The sequence below is a fragment of the Chenopodium album genome, chromosome 7 (genome assembly GCF_948465745.1).
Source record: "Chenopodium album chromosome 7, dcCheAlbu1.1, whole genome shotgun sequence".
NCBI lineage: Eukaryota > Viridiplantae > Streptophyta > Magnoliopsida > Caryophyllales > Amaranthaceae > Chenopodium > Chenopodium album.
The window spans coordinates 19,621,334-19,639,919 of record NC_137840.1 but is presented as its reverse complement, the minus strand read 5'-3'; the positions used below and the strand labels follow the sequence as shown (position 1 = coordinate 19,639,919).

At 37.7% G+C, this 18,586-nt stretch overlaps 1 long non-coding RNA gene and 1 other non-coding gene across 3 annotated transcripts; both read left to right on the top strand.

Annotated features, from left to right (window-relative positions):
* The first annotated feature begins 2,478 nt into the window (after positions 1–2,478).
* On the top strand, positions 2,479–8,577 carry LOC145640965 (uncharacterized). 2 transcript variants are annotated; one of them, XR_014115044.1, is made up of 6 exons: positions 2,479–2,849; positions 4,287–4,436; positions 5,970–6,158; positions 7,618–7,697; positions 7,795–7,949; positions 8,130–8,576. It is a non-coding gene; the product is annotated as an uncharacterized LOC145640965 (long non-coding RNA). The 2 variants fall into 2 exon arrangements; XR_014115043.1 differs by having other exon boundaries at positions 4,287–6,158; positions 8,130–8,577.
* An 8,169-nt stretch (positions 8,578–16,746) lies between these two features.
* Positions 16,747–16,853, top strand: LOC145641278 (small nucleolar RNA R71). Its single transcript, XR_014115330.1, has one exon. It is a non-coding gene; the product is annotated as a small nucleolar RNA R71 (small nucleolar RNA).
* Positions 16,854–18,586: the final 1,733 nt, after the last annotated feature.

The window sequence follows — 18,586 nt, the reverse complement described above, 5'->3', positions numbered from 1 at the left end:
CATTATGGACAAAATAATCATCTAATATTATAATGCCAAAAATCACAACTCATATATTTGCCAAGATTATTAGAACTAAAATCACGTGCTAAGCATAATCAAAATAAAATTAGTTTAGAGAGGACCTCCCTTGAATTAATTCAATTATCAAAGATGAACATTCTACGTAGTACGCCCAAATTTCCTCTCCAAAAATGCAACTTAACATTGAAGCCATGACTCCCAAACGTGAGCAGCTATTAACAATCCAACCGTTGAAAATGAAGCTTAAGCTTCATATGTCCCTAACAAGCTCCCAAAATTTCAGCCCTAACCAACAACGATTGACCTTCGATCGGGGTCCATTTCCAGGACTGCTCCCAGAAAAACGTGAGAAACATTTTTTCCCAAAAAATTGTTTTTTTTCCTGACATCATCCAATCTTTCGATCAATACCCAATTAGTAGCCAATGAAAATATATAATTTTGTTTTCAAATTGTTGTAATATAAGAAGTATTTTCAAGGCTATATTTCTAACATAAGAAGATCGAAAAGATGATCTTGAGATAATGAAAGAGTACGGTGTGTCGTGATGCAAATCACCGACTTGAAAATTCCGGCGCAACCGGAGTGCACTATTGTATTCGCCGGCACGTTCCATAAGGTTAACACACCACTTCCACACAAGGCACTTTTGGGTGGAAGGTTGGAGCCAAGTAACTTATGCCCAATATAGAGTATGTGTTTAAGCATGCTTGTGTTTGATATGTATTTCTTGTGTATATTAAAATCAGAAAAACATCCTCCAATTCATAGAGATGAATGATAGAAGAAGATGAAAGATCATGGAGGAATCTTCTATGAACAAAGAAAAGAAATAAAAAATATTATGGTGATTAAAACACCATAATCAACCTCTTAAATGGGGGGTTACAAGAAATCAAACAAGAAAAGGAATCCAAGGGAACCGTTGGAGTCCAACAGACAAACACGCGCCCGATCGGGTGGAGCTCGCCCGATCGGGCGGTTACTCCCTTTTCCAGACGCCTTCTCGCGCCCGGTCGGGCGGGGATCGCCCGATCGAGCGCCAGGTCGGGCGCCCGATCGGGCGGAGCTTGCCCGATCGGGCGACGGAACTCCATAATTTTACGACTCTTATTGCACCCGATCGAGCGGGTCTCGCTCGGTCGGGCGCCTGATCGGGCGCCCATATCTGACCCTTTGAATTTCCTTTCTTTATTTCCAACATGTCAAACTCGTTAACTTAGAGTATGTTCTCATACGATTATTTTCATTTCAATTGAATTCTAATAAGTTCAATTCAGTTCAGTTCAACTCTAATAAATTCATTTCAGTTCAGCTTCTAATTTTCTTCTCTTATTAAATATTCATTTCATTTCAGTTTAGTTCAGTTTAAAAAGTTTAATTCAGTTCAGTTCAGTTCAGCTCAGTTCAGTGAATGAGAACAGGTTCTAAGTCCAAGGTCTTTTTATTTACTGTATTTTTTTTTTTTTTTTAATAATTGTTCCATTATTATTATTATTGTTGTTGTTGTTGTTGTTGTTGTTGTGGGTAAATATACCCCTTACACGTGGTCCAATCCCATAGTGACACGTGGCCGAACTAGAGGGCAACACGTGTCCTTATGGAAAGATGACGCGTGTCTAATGCTCAAAAAGAGCACCTGAGATAAGAGAAAAAGGCATTTCTTACATCAAAGCCCAAATCCCGAGAAATACTGTTGAAAGCCGCAAAAGCGGCGACCCATCTTGCACGTGGCACAACCTGATTGCGCATCCAATAAGGTCACGCAAATTTAGGGTACAAATCCTAAAGGGGTATAAACTCTCACCCCTATAAATACCCCAATCATTTATGATGGGGGGTGGATTGTGTCATCACATAAAAAAGAGCACTAAATAGCTCCAACTTCTCTCTACTTTCTCCCTCTAGCCTTTCCGTTTCAGATCACTGACTTGATCGTCGGAGGCAAATATTCCGGTAAAGGAATATTCGTTCATTTTGCAGGTGTTTGAGTCTCATTGCCTGAAGAACGTGACCAGTGTCCGAGGAAATCCAAAAATCACCCGATACATTTGGCGCCGTCTGTGGGGATACTCGTCTGTTATGGAAATAGATTGTCAGACACCTAATACCGCCCCTCGTCCCAGCGAGGACGCTCATGTAGAGGACATAGTCACTACAATCCACTCCAGCGGTCCTTTCACTAGTAGAAAAAATCTCATTTGTAACACCCTATTTGTAACGGGCAGTAATTTTCCAGTTACTAAAAACCTATTTGTAACGGGTAAAATAACTGTCCGTTACATTAAAATAGCGTAATGGTTCGTAAAATATTTTTCGTTACGGGTAAAATGCTGCCCGTTACAAAATAATCCTATTTGTAACGGCCGGAATTTTGCCCGTTACGAATAATTTTGTGTTTATAAAGGGCACCAATTGCCTAATACAAATAATTTAAAAACCCTAAAAATCTTACTTCATCTCCTTTTCACTTTCTTATTTCAAGCGGCCACACTCAGCCACTCTATCTCTCTCTTTCAATCACGCATTCACTCTCTTTCCTCTCTCTCCTTGGAGCTGCTATCAATGGAGAATTTTCTCACTTCACTCTCTCTTCTACCTCTCCTTACCTCCATTTTCTCTCTTCTCCCTCCATTGTTGAACCTCCATTCATTTTCATCCCCCAATTTCACCGCCTAATTATCCCTCCTTCGGCTCATTCTAACCCTTAGCTTTTGAAGCCGAATAGCTGCTCCCCGTTTGGCGAACCGACTCCTGTGTACGATTCTAATGAAGACGATGATGCGGCGGAGGTTTTGATGCAGCGGGGGTTTATTTCTGCTAGGTATTTTACAGTAATTTCGCTAGATCTTTTCTTTTGATTATATGTTTATTAGATTTGGGTGTATTTTCGCTAGATCTAGAAAAATTTAATTCCAATTTGGTGAAATTATTGGGTTTTATGTGTAAGAATTTAATTTAATTTCAGCTTAGATTTTATCAATATTTACATTTTTCTTTCACACCCATAAATTATTTACAATCATACATAATAATTTGACCTTCCCTTTTGTTTTAAGAGTTTTTTGAAACTTCATTCAGTTTAGTATGAAGGTACTGTAGTTATAATCGTTGCCCCCTCTTAATGGGACTTTATAGAATTCCTTGTTGGAGATTCAAGTTTGATTTTTTTGCCGTGATTAATTGGGTTTTGGTTTTTGGCGCTTCTTCTCTTGGCAAAGTCTTTGGTGATATTTCTGAGGAAGAATCCATTGCTGATGTTACTCAAGCTTTTAACTTGGGTATCAATTTGTTTAACAATTCTCTGGAAGTTCATCTTCCTTTTTATTTAATTTCTTTTTAATGTCCCTTATTGTTTTTGTTCCCAATTTTATTGCTATCTTCAAGCTTAATTGTTGGGATTTTAATTGGTGATATTTATTTGGGGCATCAATTTTTTTTTTTTTCATAATCCTGTATGTTTGTCTTAAAAAATTGAAATTTTTTTGAGGGGCTAAAATGGTTTTGACAAAATTAATTAGTATTTGATTTCTTGTAATCCAATTGATAGTTTAGGTCTCTATTCTATACAATGACTTAATGACTTATTTAATGCACATTGAGTTGTCCTACATTGTAGACGTGGAGTGATTATTGGAATTGCTGGAAGAAATATTGCCTATATTGTGATGCATATTGAAATTTAGTTGAGAAATTTATTTGCAAGCATAGTGCATTTGCTGATACATTATTATTCTAGAGAATTTCCTGATTAATTGTGCTGTTTTGTGAAGACGTGTGGGACTGTGGGGGTATAGAGCAGGCTTCGTTTGGGATTCCTGCTGCCAGTATTGTTTGTCCTTTTCTAGGATTTGTTTCTTGATGACTTAAGTCATTTAATGGTGATGTTTGCAGTTTTAGTAGTTTTCTAAATTTTGTCATGTGTCTAAGATACATGTGAATGCTGTTGTGCATATTTTTAGTTTTTCCATAAAGAAATTTGAGTTTTTGTTGTCTTTGGAAGAACCCTTTACTTTTAGCCCAGTAGCTCTACTCTTAAAATGCTATTTGTTAGTGCAGCATATTATAATCTTAATATGACTTGTGAAGGTTTGGGATAGAGTAAGTCAGGATGTTCTGTGTGTGTACTAGATTGAGTTTCATGTGTAAGCCTCTTAAATTTGTGCTGGCCATCGGCCACTTGTGTATCTTGTTTATTGAATATGAGTGTGTGTCGTCAGTTTGCATTAATAATTGCGGTCATGGAATTGTTGGTGCGCAGGTTCCGTTGGGTGTTGGATTGGCTTTTTCTCAGAAGTAAGTTTTGCTTAGTATGGTGATGGTTCTGCTAATCAAGGACAATTGTTTGAGGCTTTGAATATGGTTGCGCTTTGGGACCTACCTGATATTTTGGTTTGTGAAAATAATCATTGTAAGTCAATTTTGTTTCATTCATTTTATAATTGTTTTTTTTTTCTTGGTTTGGTTCATTTTCTTGATTTGGGTTGTTTGATAATATATGGGTTTTAGGTGTATTGTTTGTCTGAATTGGTGTCCGTAATTGGTGCAATTTATTATTGTTTTGTTTGATGTTTTGATTTTGTGGGAATTTTGAAAGAGAAGAGATCTTGGATGATGGTTTGTGTTGTAATTGACACAAAGATTAGATCTTTCAATGTGTACTACACCGTCGGTAGCTAAATATGGGTAATAGTTATATGTATATTAAGATATAAAAGCAAAACCTTGCCTTTTCTTATTCCAGTATTTGGTTAGATATTGGAGTATGTACATTAGTTTATGTAAGATCACCATTGGCTCCGTGCCCTGTTAATCAAGGTGGCTGCAATCTATAACGAGCTATGATAGAAAAAAATTTGGTTCGCTAGTATGTGAATTTGTCTGTTGGAGCAATTAAATGAATGACTAGATTATATTTCATTTTTGGTTGAGTAAATTCTACTTAGTCTTCACTTAAGATTTGTTTGAAATTAACACCACCCTAAAACTACAACTCTACGAGGCTATGCCTAGTGATTAGTTGTTTTGGTGGGGATAATTAGCTTCACAAATTCTATCTAGTCTTGATTTGGGTTATTTGCTAATTTACTAGTTTTTTCAGTGTGTTATGTTTCTGAATTGTTGTGCATTGCTACTGTAGACACCCATTTGTGTCTTTCCAAAACCAGACCCGGTGATGAATTACTTTCACGTCAAATTATAATCGAATAAAGTGAAAGTGTGGAAAGTCTAGTGTTGTGGTTAGTTTTTATTAAAATTCTTTCTTTCTGTTTTCGAAAACCTATTTTATGAAAATAGCCAATCCTGTTTAGTTTGGTCCATGACAAGGGTCCAGTAATAGTGTAATTGGATTGGACTCGTAAAGAGCTTTCTAACGATATATTATAAGCCCAATTACTGATTGGACCCGATTTGATCTTTATCTGCGGCCCGATGATCTAGAGGGGGGCCTATTATGAATTCTCATTCCTAATGCAATTAGGATTGATTATAGTCTTTTAGAATCTTCTAGAAGGTTCTTTTGAATCTTAATGTGATTAGGATTGATAATTAAGTTTTATGAGTTTTATTTGGAATAAAAGAAATATTTTAAATGAAATTACGATTTTACCCCTCGTCCGGATTTTTACAACTTAATTTTATCAAAAAATAGAAAACGTGTGGGAAAATCGCCTGCAGCGCCGAACGCCATGCTGTCGCCTAGCAACAGATCGGCGACAGGGGCTATTGCGGCGACAGGGACATGTTTTATTCCTTAGCAAACTCTGATTCTTTTTCTTTTATCAAATCCGGACTATTTTCATTATAAATAACGTCCTTAGACCTCCGTTTTTAATCACCAATTCTCATCAATTCTTCACTAATTCTCACCAACTCTCATTAAGAATTTCTTGATACTTTCTCTCTCTTTCTACACCAACCCTATTTACAAATAAAATTCCAGATTCACAAGATCCAGACACATCTAGCATAATTCGAAGTTGCCTTCATTTTAGACGTGATTGGTTTGGTATTTATGAGGGTTTGGTCTCAAACCTCTATTTCGATTATTTAGTTTAATTATTTGATTTTATTTTCCTTGAAGTTACTAACGTGTGTATTTTGTTATTAGAAAGAGATACGAGACATCCAAGTAAGTCCTTTAATTGCTTTATTGATATTTTGATATTAAAATCGTGCTTAGATTATTATTTTGATTCTTAGTATCATGTTAAGATGTTTTATTGCTTCATAGTATCATGTTTAGGGTTAACTAAAAATTCTTAATATAAAGTATAATTAAAAGAATGCTTCCTATTGTCTTCCTAATATTCATGTTGGTATCATGTTAGGATTAAAGCTTTGATTTTTATTGTTTAGTGACATGCTAGAGTTTGTTATTAATCCTGTTAGTATCATGTTACTACTACTACTACTAATGTTATTCAGAAAGCGTTCATAAATATGAGAAGAATAAAGTAGAGGCTTATTATTAGAGCAGATTCTTTCTCTTTTAGATTTGATTTGTACCTTCATCCCCGAACTTCCAGTCTTGGTTTTAAACCTATTGGAATTAAGGGGTGTAACCTTCACCCTTTACACCCTGTGAATGGTTTACAATTTTTTAAAACTTGTTGGCGACTCTTTTACTATAGCTTCCTTCTCTTTGGACGCCACTATGTTTAAGTGTATGATCACAGTGGGGTTCAAGTTTGGGGTAATGCTTGAAATATTCCCTACATCTGCTATATATGGTTGTGTTGGATGATTTGATTCCGTATGATATTGCTTATGATGTGGGTAAAATTTAAGGGTCACTAGCGGAAAAATTGTCATTAGCCTAGGTTTTTGCAAGTTTCCGGCCTGCCCTTGCTATGTCTTTGCAACTTGATTATATGATTAAATTTGGAATACCCTTATTAATGCCCTTCTTTAATTCCTTTGTTTTCATTTTATATTACTAGTCATTCTGGTTTTAAGTTTATCTAGCACTTTTTGTTGCTAATGAGCAAACGTAAGCATGTAGAGTACATAATCGCAGGGTTTTATATTTACTTTTAGGCTCCCTTATATCTCAAGTATTTTCTCTATTTTATATTATTTGGTTCCTAGAGAAGGTAAGAGAGATCTTCAGTTGTAGAAAATTCTTTCTTCTTCCTCTTATTTAATGATTCCCAATTTATGATTCACTCACCCATTTTGCGGGTTCTTTGTTCATAGCCTCTTTATTAAGTAATAATAATAGTGCTCTTCTAGTAAACTCTCTTATTCTTTTGGGGGTGTTGTTAAAAATTCAATAAACTCTTTTCTGATTTGAAAATGGCATGCTGCTACTAATCTTATATGGATTTATAATTTTTATTAGTTTATGAAATTCCATTTTAGTCATGTCGTAGGCTGAGATTGGAGATTGACTCCACTTAGATTCTTATGGTACACTTCTTGAAAACTTATCTTTTTCAACTTGGGTGGTGGGTTACTTGTCCTACTTTTATATGTGTTCTGGTCTTGAGTTTCCTTTTGAATATGCATTTATCAGCCTTCTGCGGGAAGTAAATTTTGATGCAATACATCAGATTATCTTACATTGCACCTCTTTCTGCCTTTTGAAGTTCTTAAGGTTGGAGATGGAGTTTTTGAAGTGTTATCAGCATCAGGTGACACTCATTTGAAAGACAATGACTTTGAGAAGGTAGGAAACAAGGAATAAGAATGCCATATATTAGCTTTAATTGACTCGTGACTCTTTTTTAGTTGAATGTTACATTTTTTTGCAATTGCTGCTGCAGAGAATGGTAGATTGGCTAGCAGAAACTTTCAAGAAGAATGAGGGTATTGATCTTCGGAATGACAGACAAGCTCTACTGAGAAGGCAAAGATTGAACTTTCAACCTTAAGTCAGACTAGCATTAGGCAAGTATATGAGTATAACACTTTTACACAGGTATGTGACTTCAGAAATCATTTCAGATTTTACTAAGATCATCAATCGTGTGTTTTGACAGCTTACCTTTCATTACTGCAACACAAGACAGCACAAAACATTATAGAAAACTGTATTAGTTATTTGCTCAAATTGTGTCACTTTGCTTTGATTACTGACGGACTACTTTAAATTCTGCAGATTGAAGACACCCGTTGAAACTGTTTCAAAGGGCGCACAACTAACGATTAAAGACATATACGAAGTAAAGTTCAATACTATAACTGGTACCCCAAATCGAAGTTAAGTTCAACATTGATGCCAATGGAATTCTTTCTGTCTTAGAAGCAAAAGCATTGGTTGAAGAAGTGGAACGAGCTTTGGGGGAGAAGGGTGAGATCACCCGAAATGAAGAGAGGTTGGAATCAGTGAAAGCAGATGCAGTTCGTGCCTTGGTTGGAACCCTTGTTGCTGTCCCAATTATACTAATTAAAAATTGTTGGTTGGAAAAAAACTTGTTGTTTCTTGGTTTTTTTTTTTTTTTTTTTTTTTTTATATTTTTTATTATTAGTTTTGTGGCTTACTGCACTAATTAAGTGTGGAATAAATAAAAATTTACATTGAATAATAAGCTTCCAACAACCTAACAAATTATGGATTTTTTTTAAAATTGAGGCTAAATGTATTTGTAACGGGCATTTGAAATGTTCGTTACGAATAACGGGTTATTTGTAATGACAGGTTATTTGTAATGACAGGTTATTTGTAATGACATTTCAAGTGCCTGTTACAACGGGTATTTCAACTGTCTGTTACGAATAACCCGTTATTTATAACGGGGATAGTTGAAATGCCTGTTACAAATAACGGGTTATTTGTATCGGACAGTTGAAATGCCCATTGCAAATAACGGGTTATTCGTAACGGGCACATTGTAACGGGTAGTTGAAATGCCCGTTACGAATAACTCGTTATTTGTAGCGGACACTGCCCGTTACAAATAACACTGGCTATCCATAACGGTGACATACGTAACGGCCGTTGCCCGTTACGGATAGGCCTTTTTTGCCCGTTACGGCTAGCTATTTTTCTACTAGTGTTTGACCGCCTCATTTCAAGAGGCCGAGGATCCTCTAGTTACTACTGCTTCCTTGCAGGCTGCACTCAACAAACTTTGGAAGGAGTTTTAGAGCAATTGAGCTTCTAGCTCTAGGTTGCCGCCTAGGAAAGAGGGAGAAGGTGCTCCAAAGAAAACTCAAAACAAAGAAACCAACGCAACAGGGAACACCCATTTTGCCGGCCGCAGGGAAGGTATCCAAGGGTGCCACTGACGAACTTGTCTAGTGACAGGGTAAAGTATCCCCTAATTAAAAGTAATTCCTAAATCATCTAACTAATGTAGATAGGAAAGCAGGATCGAATCCACAGAGAAACGAGTCTTTCTATTCCTAATAAAGTAATCTAGATTTTCAAGTAACTAATATGTAAATTTGGATATGAAACTAAGCTACGAAAATTAAGAATAAGGAGAAAACAATGAATAAAAGGATCTAGGGCATAGGTTCACCAATGAATAATATTCCAGGGTAAAACATAATAATCATTCATCAATGCATACATTAATCAGATCATAAAGGGCTTTCGCTACGTATTACAATCACACAATTAATTTACCGGTATTAAATCTCATCTTTCGAATCTCGACTTAACCATTTATAAATTAACCTGCCTATTGAAACCAGACCTAAACATTAATTCTCATCTGTCGAATCTCGAATTAATATTGTTAAACTCATGCATGAAAGATCTGCGCAAATCTAGTCATAGAGCATTAAATCAATCAATAGGAAATTAATCTAGCATTAATAATTAACAACAATAAATTACCCCTTCATATTATTTATGGATCCCCATAAACCCTAGAAATAGAACTACTCATACATAATAAAAACAAAACTAATCAAAGTAATAAAGCAAGACATGATCAAAAGAATAAAATAAACAACTAAGATTAAGAGAAGAGAAATCGTTACCAAATTAAATTTGGGATTAAGAATCACGTTAAGAACAAAGTGTATGAGAGAGAAAACTAATCTAAAAGCTAAGTAGAGAGAGAAAATCTAAGAAATAATTAAGATAGAGTAAAGAAGAGTAAAAGAAGGTGCTAATATCGTTTTACGTAGAAATATTTATACTTCGTAAGAATACTAAACTAAAACAAAATTAAACGACGCTAATCGTCCCCTAACAATAACAAGCGCCCGATCAGGCGCGCCTTTATCCTCCAAATATGCTTGCGCCCGGCCGGGCGCGACTTCGGGCGTCGGCCTTGCTTCCCTCGCCCGGCCGGGCGCGCCTCCGGGCGCCAGCCTCTTTGGCCGGGCGGTTCTCTTGGGCCATTATTTGGACTACAATTAGGCTCCAATTCTTCGGGCCAATCTGAATTTCCTCTTCGGGTCTTGAATACTTGGTCCAAATGCCCCGATATCACCTATACCGAGCCCTTAATCACCAGTTCGATGGCTCTAACCGGCCCTGGGCTATAGAAACTGGTCGTGCTTCTCCAGTGCTCGTAATTGCTCCATAATATCTCGAGAAAATGCTCCAAAAGTGCAAATCCCTGCAAAAGTCAATCAAATCTACGAAAACACTAGAAAACACCAATTAGTAATAAAAGTGGCTCTAAAGAGCCAAAAACACTACTAATTATGACCAAGGGACGGGGGTAAAATACTATATAAAATAGACATATCAAACTCCCTCAAGCCAAACTTTTGCTTGTCCCTAAGCAAAGATCTCATCAATGAATAAATAAATATGCTTCACCCCTAAAAGTAGAAATCAAGCACAAACAATTCAAGGTAAATCCAATAAACATGCTTCAAAATCAATCAATCAAATCTATCCAATTACCTTTCTTCCCTAACAATTGTCAAATAGAGCAACCCACAAGAGCATATAGCATTCAAGACTAGTGCTCACACACTCAACTCTCATTTATGTGGCGAGTAAAAAATTACTCGATCGCTCTCCATCCAACCCCTTTATGTGAACAATGCCCTCCCAACTCACACTCTCGTGTGTATAAAAACAATGCACGCTCAACCTACTAGTCGACTCGAAATATGTCAAATCATAACTTGCATTGATAAACAACACTTTCACATTCATACAACTCTATGCACAAGGGTCGGAAGGTCTTTAAAGCTTGTAATGTAAGGCAAGGGTAAAGGGTAGGAATCATTTGGGAACAAGCGAGAGAAAAGCTATGCTTAAGGGAGCAAATCCTAGTAAAACCCATGATCAAAATAAATAATGATCAACATCTCCTACATAACTCAACCCCAACAAAAATCCACCAAATACAACTCCAAATAATATAAACAATCCCAACTCTTATAATTTCACTCATAAGATATAATAATAAAGAAGTGGAGTGAATAAACAAACTTTATTTTCCAAATTTGAATTTTTCATTGAAGTTCAATTTTTTTCTTCCTTTTGATCAATCTCCAACTAGAACATTTGAACATTGAACACTTTTTTTTTTCTTTTTGTTTTTTTTCCTTTTGAAGTTCACTAATTTTTCTCATTTTTTTATTTTTCCTGAACTTCTCTTTTTTTTTTTTTTCATAACATCATACTTTATTTTTTTCAAGAAGATATAACTTTCATACTCATAAAAAATAAATATAATCAAGAATAAAATAACTTCTCAAAACCCACCCAAATTGTGCAAATAATAAGCACACTACAAACTCCCTCACCTCACTCACTAATAGCTCCCTCAAGTCAAGTTTGGGACTAGTAACCAATGGGGCAAAATAGGCTTGTAATGTGGCTAATAAACGACAAAAAGGTCAAGACAACAACATGGGTAGCAAGAAGGGAACAAATGTATCTACAATCATCTGAAGACTACCTAAAAGAACAAATGCCTTCGTCCTCCTCAATGTGCATAATAATGAGTCATACAAACATTACTTAAGTTGCAAATCAATACTCAAATTCCTTGACATACCAGGAACTAACACACATCCCTAACCAAATCAACTAGTCAAGCACTATATTCACAAATAGTTGGGCAAAATTGACGCATGTTAAGGTTCCAAGGCAATCGAACATCGAATCATGATCAACTAATCCACAATATTTATCGTCATATAACCAAGAATCAAAACAATTTTCTCAAGTAAGGGGCACATGCAAGCAAGTTTTATAATTCATTGGAACGTATTTTTGGATTTTTTATATTTTTTTAATTTTTTTTGTATTTTTTATATATAATAAAACAATAAAACTAACTTAGAAAACAATAAATCTAAACTAAGAAAACACACCAAAAATAATAGAAAAGAGAAAAAGAAAGATACCAAATCCAAAATCTCCCCCAAGCCACAATCAGACAATGTCCTCATTGGCTCGGGAACTAGCCCAGCATAGCTAGTCCTGATCATCCTCATCCATGGAGCCGAACCCTGCACCTCCACTGCCACCTGGACCACCTGCACCAGAAGAGCTACCACCAAAATAGTCAGCATGAAAACTCCCACCCGCCGGTCCCCCGAAAGGAATGTCCTGGCCGTACCCATGGAAGGAAGAATAGTCAGTATAAATGCCATGGGCAGTGGGATCCCTATCGTATCCCTGGGGTGGAGGCTGAAACCAGTCAGGGTAAATAGCATCGTCGGGAATGTTTCCACGACGAGCATAATCATCGTACATAGGGTAGAGACCTCTACCCTGGTTCCCCTCCAGGTACCCTAACCTCTGGTCTATGGAGCCTACCATCCTCCTAAGGTCAGTGTGGGAATGCTCGATACGTCCTAAAGCCTGACCTATACTCTAAAGGTCCCAAACCGGGTCAGAGTCAACATGGGGGACAGAGTGAGACATGCGAGGTGGAGAAAACGCTACCTTGGGATGAGGCTGGGGTGGTGGAACTGGTGGTTGTACTGGTGGTGCTTGCCCCCTAGCGTTGGCAACTAAAAGGTCATAAGTGTAGGATGCTTGCCCGGGGAAAAAGGCGGTCAAGTTAGGACTAGGTAGGGGAATGATGGGCAAAGTCTGCTCGGTCTCAGTCCTAATACACCAGTGGGGTGTCTGCTCACTGTCCAATCGTACCCCAACTCCTCAAAATACCTAGCAGTCATATAGGTATCCGGTCCACAGTTGGTCAGTTGGTGAGGTTCACTCTCAACAAAACCGACCCTTTTCACTGCTATTTTAGTGATAAGGCCTCCGATAGAAAGGGGGTGCGAGACTGGGTACTGGATGTGGCATGTCTACTCAAATGGTGGATAATGTATCTACCCATGTTCAGTTTCCCAAACCCAAACACATAGTGTCCTATAACAGCTAGTTCATTGGTTTGGGCGTTATGAAGCTCATTCCTACCTAGAAAACACAAACCCGCAAATCTTTGCCAGATTTTTGGGATAGGGTGATGAATAGGTTTGGTACTAGCATTTTGGGGGTCGGGGGTAGGCAAACCAGTCAGAGCATAATAAATGTCACCCATTTTGTAATCAACATGCCATTGGTATGTAATTCAGAATTCAATTCAAACAATTTACAAAATTCCACATATGTTAAACTAATATTTCTTTTGTTCAACCTAAAAAATAAATTCGGTCCATTTCTACTATTTACAACTTTCAAATAAGACAAGAATTCACAAGTTAATTCACGGTATGTAGGATAATGCATATCAACAAATTTTCTCATTCCTATGTCATTCAAAAATCGTTTAACAAAATCATACAAATCATAAGTTTCTAAAGTAGGGCGGTGTAACCACTGTGAAGAAATTACCTTGCGCCCGACTAGGTGTTCTAGCCGCTCCTTTTGCTCCTGGCTAGCAATACGGATCGTTGGCCAATAGGGGAGTTGTAAATCCGGGTCGTACTCCTCCCTCGAGCTAGAACTCCTACCGAAAATAGACCGAGCCCTCTTTGAAGCCATGGTAAAAATGGGTATGAAAATTAATTTGAATGGAATTCGAAAATTTATATATAGAATTGTAGAGGATGAAGAGAGGATTAAGAATATGTAAAGATATTTGGATTTAGGTGACAAATGAAGAGAAAATCTTAGAGAGAAGGTAGAGGTTTTAAGGTTTTAGAGAGAGAAAGTTATGGAGGAAAGAGATAAGAATGAGAAAAGAAAGAAGAAAGAAGAAGGAAGAAGAAGAAAAAGAGCCCGTGTGGCTCGCGCCCGGTCGGGCGAGTGGTCGCCCGATCGGGTGATCTGAATGATTTTATATTATGTTCTCGCGCCCGGTCGGGCGGGCTTCGCCCGATCGGGCGGGCTTCGCCCGATCGGGCGATCTAATACCTGATTTTTCTTTGACTCTCGCGCCTAGTTGGGCGCCCTTCGCCCGATCGGGCGATCTGATGCCTAAATTTTTGTCTCCTCTCGCGCCCGGTCGCGTGCCCTTCGCCCGATCGGGCGATCTAAGATGTCCTTATACGACGAGTTTCGCGCCCGGTCGGGCGAAAATTGAGCTTTTTCAACCCTTGCTCTTGCGCCCGGTCAGGCGACACTCGACCGATCGGGCCCGATGCTAATTGGACGATTTTCTTATTTTCTTCTTTTCTTCAAATTTTGGCTAAATCTTTTCCTTCAAACCTGTATAAACACTCATAAAACCCATTAAATTCCCTCATCTCTCCTCTCATAAGAAAAAGAAAAAGATACTAGTCTAGAAAGCATTAAAGTACGGGTTGCCTCCCGCGAAGCGCTGGTTTATCTAGGTCCCGCACGACCTTTTTACCAAGTACAAGAACTAGGACCCTCGACCTAACGCCTGGTCGGGTGGTTTCTCACCCAGTCGAGCGATGTTTAGGCTACGACGCGGCTTCTGGACATACCCTGTGGGACGCCAATTCACTTTGTCTGGTGGATCCTCCTTGACTTGGTTTGGGGGTTCTTCAATGCTACGCACTAAAGATCCCTCTTTTTGATCGAGGGTTGCTTCAAATTGTCATCGCATTTAACACTTGCAACTCGATCTGGCGGAACACTCACCGTAGGCTCAATTTCCACAATTTGCTTGATCGATTCCACCTTTTCGTCCTCAAAACCAAGACCGACAGTATAGAGGGCTCTTTCTATTGCATCAACTTCCTTCTGCCATTTTTCTATCTCATCTGAAAGGGATGTTACACAAGATACTGCCTCCAAGGGATCTTTTTCAAGAGCTTGGGGCTTGTTAGAATAATTCTGAACCACATTAACTCTAAAGCACTTCTCCGTTGTCATGGGGCTTTTAGGGGTATTATTAAGGTTAAAAATAATTTTATCGTCCCCTACTGATAGTGTTAATTTACCATTTCTCACATCTATGATTGCTCCTGCAGTGTTAAGGAATGGTTTACCCAAAATAATCGGGGTTTGCATATCCTCAGCCATATCAAGAACAACAAAATCAAAAGGTATATAAAATTTACCTACTCTAACGGGAACATCCTCTAAAACACCTAAGGGGTATTTGAAAGAACGGTCGGTCATTTGTAGAGTAACATTAGTAGCTTTTAATTTACCCATATTCAACTTGGAACACACAGATAATGGCATAACACTAACGCTAGCACCCAAATCACACAATGCATTATCAATCATTAAATTGCCAATATGACAAGGGATAGAAAAGCTACCCAGATCTTTTAATTTAGTTGGAGATTTATTTTGAAGTACGACACTACACTCTGCAGTGAAAGCTACTGTCTCTACCTCACTAATAGACCTTTTTCTTGTCAATATTTCTTTCATAAATTTTACATATGCAGGAATTTGTGTGATTAATTCAGTGAAGGGAACTGTTACCTTCAAATCTTTTACCATCTCCAGGAACTTACCAAACTGCTTATCCAAATTTGTTTTTAGTTGACGATTGGGGAATGGAAGTTTGATAACTGGCTTTGGAGCATTATTGCTCTTATCTGGAGTGGCCACCTTCTTTGGAGTCGTACCCTGCAATGTAGAATTAGATATGTTAGTACTATGCTTTATCCCTGCAGGGCTATTAGCTACATTGTCTGGTTTAACGGAATCAAGATTAGCATTATTTATTAAAATAGGTTCATCAACTCTGGGCATAGGGGGCCCTTTATAGTTTGAACCACTCCTTAGATTAATTGCATAGGCTTGATCCGTAGGCCTGGTCGGCTGTGCTGGCAGAGCTCCCTGTTGGCGGGCTTGTAGAGTAGCGGAAAGTTGTGCAATTTGATTATGTGCTTCTGCATATTAACCAGCATCGCTCTAATTTTGACCAAGGCAGGGTCAGAAGATGAGGAGGGTTGTTGTGGTTGGTTCTTCTGGCCAGCATTGGGATGGTAATATTTCTGCTGTTGTTGTTGTGGTGCCTGTGGTTCTTGTGGTGGTGGATTTTGAACATTGGTACTCCGGTAGGAAAGGGACAGATGCTTCCGGTACCCAAGATTGTAGGTGTTGGAGTATGGGTTATTCTGTCTATAAGCTTGAAAGGCATTTACTTGCTCCACAGAAATCCTCATTAGCATTATTATTAATTGCAGAAACATTAGATACATTAGCAGTGCTAAGATTATCTAATTTCTGGCAGATAGAGGTTAATTGTGCTTGCAAAAAGGATACGGAGTCAACACTATGCTTCCCCTTGTTAGCAAAGCCTCTAGGATTCCCATATTGGGAATTATGTATCGCCATATCTTCAATAACCTGACTTGCATCATCAACATTAAGATTCATAAACCTCCCACTAGCTGCAGAATCTAAAATTATTCTAGATGAATTTCCAATGCCATTGTAAAAGGCTTGGATTAACCACCATTGTGCCAAATTATGGTGGGGGCACTCTCTTTGTAGGTCCTTGAACCTCTCCCAAGCCTCATATAAATTTTCATCGACTTCTTGGGCAAAGTTCTGAATTGCACTCCGTAGTACGACTGTTCTCTCTGCAGGATAATACTTGTTATAAAAGTTCAAAACAAGAGTTTCCCTAGTCAGTTATACCAAGTGCAGTTTATTTAAACCATTGAACCATAATTTGGCTTTTCCAGTTAAAGAGAAAGGAAAGAGAATCTCCTTGATTTGGTCTTGTGTGACCCTGGCTTGCCTGATGGTATTATAATACTGACAATAGTCTGCAATGTGAAGATTTGGGTCTTCGCCCTTAGCTCCACTAAATTGCTTCCTCTCTATCATCGTTATTAATTGGGGTTTAATCTCAAATTGTACCCCATCAAGAGCCGGAGTGGGAGTGAGATGTGGAAAATCTGTAAGCTTTGGTTGTGAGTAATCACTAAGCTTTTTTGGAGCCGTCATCTCTGATTCTGGATCTGATGATACCTCTAAATCGCTAGAACTAGTTGGAGGATCTCGGTGATTATTATTATCACCAGAATCCGCCAGAATTTGCTTGTAAAGGTTCTTCTTTCTATGGAAGGATCGTTCAATCTCAGGATCGAATGGGATGTACCCTAATCTGGAACACCTGGGCATAAACAAAAAAAAAAATCTAAAAGCAAATATGAGATTTGCCTCAGAGAACTAACGTTCTTTGAGACAAAAAGAAATAACCTAGACTACAAAAATAATCAGAAATAAAAATAAAAGTGTTTCCCCGGCAACGACGCCAAAATTTGACAGGGTAAAGTCGTATTCCCTAATCAAAAGTAATTCCTAAATCCTCTAACTAATGTAGATAGAGAAGTAGGGTTGAATCCACAGAGAAACGAGTATTTCTATTCCTAATAAAGTAATCTAGATTATAAAGTAACCAATATGTAAATTTGGATATGAAACTAAGCTACGAAGATTAAGAATAAGGAGAAAACAATGAATAAAAGGATCTAGGGCATAGGTTCACCAATGAATAATATTCCAGGGTAAAACACAATAATCATTCATCAATGCATACATTAATCAGATCATAAAGGGCTTTCGCTACGAATTACAATCACACAATTAATTTACCGGTATTAAATCTCATCTTTCGAATCTCCACTTAACCATTTATAAATTAATCTGCCTATTGAAACTAGACCTAAACATTAATTCTCATCTGTCGAATCTCGAATCAATATTGTTAAACTCACGCATAAAAGATCTGCGCAAATCTAGTCACAGAGCATTAAATCAAACAATATGAAATTAATCTAGCATTGATAATTAATAACAATAAATTACCCCTTCATATTATTTATGGATCCCCATAAACCCTAGAAATAGAACTACTCACACATAATAAAAACTAAACTAATCAAAGTAATAAAGCAAGACATGATCAAAAGAATAAAATAAACAACTAAGATTAAGAGAGGAGAAATCGTTACCAAATTAAATCTGGGATTAAGAATCAAGTTAAGAACAAAGTGTATGAGAGAGAAAACTAATCTAAAAGCTAAGTAGAGAGAGAAAATCTAAGAAATAATTAAGAGAGAGTAAAGAAGAGTAAAAGAAGGTACTAAAATCGTTTTACGAAGAAGTATTTATACTCCGTAAGAATCCTAAACTAAAACAAATTTAAACGACGCTAATCGTCTCCTAACAATAACACGCGCTCGATCGGGCGAGGCACCGCCCGATCGGGCGTGCCTTTTTCCTCCAAGTATGCTCGTGCCCGGTCGGGCGCGACTTCGGGCGCCGGCCTTGCTTCCCTCGCCCGGCCGGGCGCG